This window comes from Elephas maximus, chromosome 4 (genome assembly GCF_024166365.1).
Source record: "Elephas maximus indicus isolate mEleMax1 chromosome 4, mEleMax1 primary haplotype, whole genome shotgun sequence".
NCBI classification, from domain to species: domain Eukaryota; kingdom Metazoa; phylum Chordata; class Mammalia; order Proboscidea; family Elephantidae; genus Elephas; species Elephas maximus.
The window spans coordinates 49032813-49040478 of NC_064822.1; the positions used below are offsets into that span (position 1 = coordinate 49032813).

At 37.2% G+C, this 7666-nt stretch overlaps 1 pseudogene; it reads right to left on the reverse strand.

Moving 5' to 3' along the window:
- Positions 1–6280, reverse strand: part of LOC126074845 (uncharacterized) — a 53032-nt pseudogene extending 46752 nt beyond the window's left edge.
- Positions 6281–7666: the final 1386 nt, after the last annotated feature.

Sequence of the window (7666 nt, forward strand, 5' to 3'; positions counted from 1 at the left end):
TTGAACTTGTTTCAACCTAGTTTTCTAGTTTAGTTATTCATTTTCAAGTCTCTATCATTTAAGGGTTCATTGTAAATACCTAGAATTATTTTTTATTTGAAGTATGGTAAGTATGGGCAGAGTCTTCAACACTGCCTCGAAACTTCTGAATCAGAATCACTGAAGGCAGGACCCAAGAATCTACATTTTTGAACAACCCTCTCTAGCAATTCTTATGCCTTAAAGTTGAAGTACTGCCACCCCTCAAGAACTATGATGTACGGAAAAGTACTTGAGCTGTGTTGTCAGGTAGAACAGGATGTGGACATCAGCTCTACCCCACACTGGCTGTTTAAACTTGGGCTAGTTAACCAATCTGAGCCTCAGGTTATGTATTTGTGAAGCTGTCATGAAATTGTCTATGGTTCCTATTGTGATCACATACTGTATGTAGATAAAACCACGACACTTGGCAAATATCAATAAATAATACGAACCCCCCAACTCCTTTTGCTTCCTTGAGAACAAGGAGAGCAGTTTTTTGTATTCCTCACCTCTATCTTCTGATGTCTACTACACTTGCTGCAAACCCCCTCCCTGCACCCACACTTACCACAGTACCACCAGACCACTTCCACAGTGCTTTGCAAGAAGCAGGTACACAGTAAAGAGCATTTTGAGGGGAGGGGGATGTTTTCAATTGGGTGGAAACTTTCTGTTGCTGTGGATATTTAACTATATCTTCTTCATACAGCAAAATAAATTACTGTCCTTAACTCTGATGTGCACCTTTATTTACAGCTGGGTTACCTAGTAGATTCAGAATGGTACCCAAGAGGTAGATCCAAAATTGAGAAAAATGAACTCAGGAAATAAAGATAAAAGATAACTTTTCAAACCGTGTTCCAGAGTGGCTGTACGGTTTTACACCCCTTCCAGTGACATATGAGTGATGTGGTTCCTCTGTATCATCAGTAGTATTTGGGGTCATCACGATTTTTTTGTTTGAGTCATTATGATAGGTGTGTAGTGATATTTAATTGTGGTTTTAATTTGCATTTTCCCAATGGTCAACAGTTTGGCAGCTTCTTAAGTAATTAAATATGCAACTATCATGTGACCCAGAAATTGTACCCTTGAGCTTTTTTCCAGGGAAATGAAAACTGATGTTCACACAAAAGCACATGAATATTCATAGCAGCTTTATTTGTAATAGTCCAAAACTGGAAGTACCCAGATGTTTTTTAATGGGTGAATGGTTGAACAAACTCTGGTACGTCCATATCATGAAATACTACTCAGCAATAAAAAAGGAGGAAACTACTGAAACACACAGCAACTTGGATGAATCTCCATAGATTTATGCCGAGTGAAAAAAGAACCATTTTCAAAAGGCTGTATGATTCCATTTATATACACTCTTAAAATGAGAAAATTAGAGAAATGGAGGGCAGATTAGTGGTGGCCAGGGGTTAAGGAGTGGTTGGTGGCAGGAGGGAAGTGGTATTGCTGTATGTAAAGGGGCAATATGAGGGATCTTTGTGGCAATGGAAATGTTGTGCACCTTGATAGTATCAGTGTCAGTATCTTGGCTGTATTGTTGTACCATAGGTTTCCAAGATGTTAGCATTGGTAGAAATCGGGTAAAGTGTATGTGAGATCTCTCTGTATTATTTCTTACAAGTAATCTATGATTATCTTAAAATAGAAACAACTTAATTAAAAATAAAGGAAAAATACAGACTTTCTCAGACAAACCAACCAACCAATAAAAGATGACTTTTCTAAACACTGTTGATTCTTTCAACTGACTTTTGTCACCTAGTTGGTTAACAAAATTTTATCTTTACAGAGGTTAAGAATATATTATTTAGGCATTAGGTCATATGATACAACATTTTCTAAGATAATTTATTAAAAATATACATAACACATACAATTTAGGGAGAGCAGTACAACTTTCATAGTGATAATATTGAAAATCTCTCATGTACTAATCACCATACTAAATCATATACTTAATAATTTAATTACCATTTCTTAATTTTCATTTCAAAAATAATTTTCCATGAAGTGAAAATACATACAACAAAGTGGGCAATTTTATTGCAATAGATTCTTTTCAACTGAAGAAACTGAGGCTCGATTCTTGTGTGGAGGAATGGATGACATTGCAAATAGTGCAGAGTTGATTTGGACTAAGTTGGTTATTGATTAACTTCTTTGGATCTTAAAGTCAAGAGCAGGAGTACAAAACCATGATGTGTTATTATTAATGGTCCAGTTTCTGTATGAATATAAATCTCTTAATGCGCTGTATTAGTCCCTCGTATATGCTAATACCTTTCTATATGTGGAGATATATAAGAAATGGGATGACAGTATGTCTCTAGGATGCTAGAATGAGATTTACTCTCTGAAAGGGAAGGGAATGGGCCCCTTTGGATCTAATCCTCTCCCATTCTTACCCACTGGATGTGATGGACAAAGCTGTCAATAGGATATCAAATGAGCTATGTCCAAGATGTAATGTTAGACAATCATCCTAAACAATAAAATAATAAAAAGATAAGAACCCATTTTAATAGATATATTTTTGGTCTTTATTTTACCTAAAAAGAAGAGAATTAGAAGAAAGCTCTGGGGTACTATATTTGTTAAATGCTTATGAAGAATTCCGTAAGTTTATTTTGCATTGATAAAACAGAAGAAAATCAAACATTTTCTAAAACTTATGTTATTTTCTTTCTGAATGTTTTGAAAGTGGCGATGTAAATTTTTTCTACTCTTAATTTAGTCGGTTTGGGTGACCAAAATTATCAGATTGTTTGATCTGAAATAAGTTTTCAGTGAACACTGTAAATCACAAAGTTATTGAATTAGAAATATTACTAATTACTCCCAAGCTACTTATTTTAGGAAAGCCTAATATATTAATAAAATCAATATCTGCATGTTTGTTGAAGGTAACTGTTTTTACTTAGGACACATTGTGTAAATGCACATATTAAGATTTATGGGAAAGTTATATGCCTATATTCAAACAGACTTGTCTCTACATTGTACAGAGCAATAATAAACTGAGTGAAAAAAAAATCCAAGTCAGTTGTTTAAAACTACGTAGAACAATGAGTTGATTGACTGCAGGGTTTTTCCCCCACTTTTGAAGCAGATATGCTGACATCCTGTATACATATCCTGAGATGATTATTCAAAGTGCAAATTAATGTCATACCTCCACACATTCAAACCTCATCTGACTTTAGTGCTTTTGCCTTCTCACTGATGAGCACATCAAAGCGGTTCTGTGATGGGAGTAATGGAACTTTGGTACCTAGGGAAGATGAATGAACATTTCTGCAGAACACTATATTTTAGCCATAAAAAGACTAAAAACTAGTGGGTGGCTTCAAGTGTAAATGGGGAAAAAATGAATTCTAAGAAACCAGAGCGTTTGGTACCCATTTGGAAAGACATGAACTATTTTTAGATGTAAAGAGGATGCGGTGATTAACATGAAGCTTAAACCATGTAAATCCAAATGCAGTACTTTTCCACATTTAAAATAAAAATGCACTTTTATATATCATCATGTTACCAAAATGTTAATAGGTAACATGAGTTATTTTCCATTTTTAATCCAAAGAATGCCTTCCAAATATAGATGGCAGATATAGCATATTAATAGGTAGATATGGAGAAAAATGTTTTCAACCTTTTTTGATAAAAAGTATAAGTATATAAAATATTAAAAACAATTTCTTAGACGTATTATGTGTTTCAAACATTGGAAGCCACTGATTCCTAAATGTCAGTCAAACAGGTGTAATGGAGGTAGAATTATTTTACTTTGAGTTTTAAAGATTTCCAAATGTTTCACCAATGCACACCTATACCTTTTCACACGAGACTCTGAAGCTGTCTACTCAAGTAAATTATTTTCCTGAAATTACGACAATGTCCCTAAAGAAATCCAATGTCCCAGAAATCCATAGCCTGGCAGTGGAGCATTCCTGAACTGTGTTCTGGTGCCCTTATATCTCTCCTCATCCTTTGTCATCCACTAATCAACTTAAGGTTGCTACCCTACATTGCTACAGTTCTAATTGATTAAGGAAATTTTTAGAAAAACAGGAAAGAAATTAAACAAGATGATTTTATAATTTACTGTAATGACAGAGACCTAGATTTGGATTTGCAAAAATTCCATAACCTCTTTGAGCCTTGGTTTCCTGTTTGATTATAAAATATGGGTAATGATACTTAGAACTTGTTATAAGAATTAAATGATTTTGTATGTAAAGACTTTGGGCATGCCACAAGTAACAGTATTATTATGAACACTGGTGGCATAGTGGTTAAGAGCTATGGCTGCTAACCAAAGGCTGGCAGTTCAAATTTACCAGGCCCTCCTTGGAACCACTCTGGAGCAGTTCTACTCTGTCCTATAGGGTCCTTAAAAGTCAAAATCAACTCCATGACAACAGGATTGGTTTTGGGTTTTTTAAATATACCTGTACGTATCTTAAATAAAAAAAAAAAAAATTTTTTTTTTTTTTACGTATCTTACATATCTGGTAAACATGACACGGTCTTAGCTACCTGGGGCTTCCATAACAAAATACCACAGAGTGGGTGGTTCTGAAGAACAGACATCATTTTCTCACAGTTTTGGAAGGCAGAAGTCTGAATTCAGAGCATCAGCAGGAACATGCTTTTTCTGTCCATTTTACAGGAAGATCCTTCCTCGTCTCCTCCAGCTTCTGTATTCCTGGATATTTCTTAGCACTATTCAGCATGTAGATGCATCTTCACATAACATCTTCCCCGCTGGGTGTCATTTGTTCCCCCTGCCTGTTCTCTCCTTTTATAAAATGCCACTCGGAAGGAATTAGGACATACCTTACTCTGATATGACCTCCTTAACATAACTGATAAGATCTTTAAAAAAAAAAAAAAACCTTGCTTTCCCAAACAGGTTCACATTCACAGATGCAGAGGTTAGGACTTCAACATAGCCTTTGGGGTGACATGATTCAATCCATACCAATCCTCTGTATTTATCCCTTAGTATTAATAAGGTGTGATTATTAATGTTAGTCCATGACACAACTCTGATTAAAATCGCAGATGAGCTTTTCACAAATTATAGATTAAAATTTATAAAACATGTAGAGCCAACATGGTGCTATATACAGAAGCACCACACTGTTCCTCTACAGCAAAGACCAAAATCACTAAACTAAATAGATACAATCATCAGTCCTAGAACCCTAAGCATCAAATGAAGGGATAGAGAACTCAGCCAAGCACTGACTGGAATAAGAAACTGACTGAGAACAGAGAACTGGGAGAGCTATGGAGTGGAGGTCTCCTACCAGCAAACGTGGCACGAACACACAATCTTGGACTGCTCAGCCACCAAGACTGCTTTCTCATCCCCTACCCTTCTTTTCTCTGCACAGCCTCCACCACTTTCTGGCAGGCTGAGATCACTCAGCTGAAGACATTGGCTCCTTGACTCTTTGATTTGCCCCACCCCCACTGGCTGGTTCCTTCAGAATCTTTTTTTTTTTTTTTTTTTTGACTTATTCTTGTTTCTTCTTCTCTCCTTCTCTCTCACCTCCTTCCTTTCGTTTCTCCTGCCTAGCTGGTGCACTGTGCCATCTCCACTTCTTCTTGACAGGCAAGTCTCACCACTCAGCTGGGGAGCCATTTCCCTAGTCCACACCACCATGCCAATAGGCTCCTTTGGTGTATTTTTCTTTCTTTCTTGGTTTCTTGTCTCTCTCTACCTTCCTTTCTCCTGACCACCTGGCTGCATGTACCATCTCTGCTGCTTTTTGAAGGGCTGTGACACACTGCTCAGCTGGGGAGCTGCCGGCACACAGTTTCCCTAGTCTGCACAGCCACATTGGTGGGCTTTCTTCTTGATTTTCTTATCTCTCTCTATCTTCCTTCCTTTCCTTTCTCCTGAACACCAGCCCATGGCTTCCCCCATCTGAACTGCCACATTGGTGAGCTCCCTTGGGGCATTTTTTTTTTCTTGGTTTCTTGTCTCACTCTACATTCCTTCCTTTCCTTTCTCCTGACTACCTGGCCACATGTGCCTTTTTCTTCCTTCCTTTCTTTCAGTTTCTTATCTCTCCTTTCCTTCTTTTCTTTTCTCCTGCCCACCTGCCTGAGTGAGTTGTATCTGCCCCTTCTTGATGTATTGTGCCACACCACCTGGCAAGAAAACCACTGGCACAAAGCTTCCCTGGGTCTGTGCAACTCCATCAGCATCCTCCCTCACCACCATTTTTTTTTATTTTTCACTTCTATTTCTCCTTCTCCTCTCTCTTCTTTCCCACACCCACTTAGCTCCACACATCACATCTTCCCCCTTTCTTCCTGCCTAACTTCACTCCAATCTGAGCACTGCTACCCATGCAAGACAGGTGTGGACCATATGCCACGCCCCGTACTTCCCCCTGGCCCACAAATGACCCATCCCCACCTTTCCCCTCCATGAGACCTGCCCTGACGCACCCTAGCTAACTGGCCAGCCCTGTCCACATGAACAGGTTGGAGAAGCATCATGCCCAAAGATGAGCAAACAACAAAGAATACCCAGCCCTCCTGCCCAGACATAATCAAATAAGCAAAAAAGTGGGACCAAAAAAAAAAAAAAAAAAAAAAAAAACTACAATCAATAAACAAAGAAAACAATTCCTGAGTGTCCTGAAGACAACAGACAATATTAAAACATTTTAAAAAATCAGGACAGGATGGCTCCAGAAAACATCCAAAATAAAACAACAGATGACCTTCTGGTAGAAGAAAAGACACTGGACCTACCTCATAGTAAATTCAAAATTCTAGTATTCAGTGCTCTCCAAGATGCAAAGGAAAATGCAGACAAAAATAAGGAGAAAATAGACAAAATTATGGAAAAGAAATACAAAATGATGGGAAAGACAGACAAAACAATGGAAGAATTCAAGAAAACAATACAAGAACAAAATGTCAAAATAAACAAACAACTAGAAGTCATACAAAAACAGCAATTAGAAATCCAAAAGATAAACAAGATCTCAGAAATGGACAGTGCCATAGAAGGTTTTAGGAGCAAATTTCAACAATGGGAGACAGGATCAGAGAAATTGAAGATAAATCCTTGGATACCATTTTGTTTTGAGGAAAAATCTGAGAAAAGAATGAAGAAAAATAAAAAAAAACCCTGAGAAAATCAAAAGCAAAAATTTGTATGTGATCAGAGTTCCAGAACATTGGGAGAAAATGGAAAACACAGAAGAAGATCATTGAAGATTTACTGACAAGAAAACTTACCTAATATCATGAAAGATGAAAAGCTGACCATCCCAGAAGCTCAATGAGGATAGACCCCAAAAGAAAATCACTGAGACATATCACAATCACACTCACTAAAACCAAAGACAAAAGAAAGAATCCTGAGAACAGCTTGAGAAAAACAAAAAGTCACATACAAAGGGCAAACACTAAGACTAAGCTCTGATTACTCAACAGAAACCATGTAGGCAAGAAGGCAATGGGGTAACATATATAAAACCTTGAAAGAAAAAAAAAAAATTGCCAACCAAGAATAATACACCCCGCAAAACTCTCATTCAAATATGATGGCGAAATTAGGACATTTCCGGATAAACAGGAATTTAGGGTATAT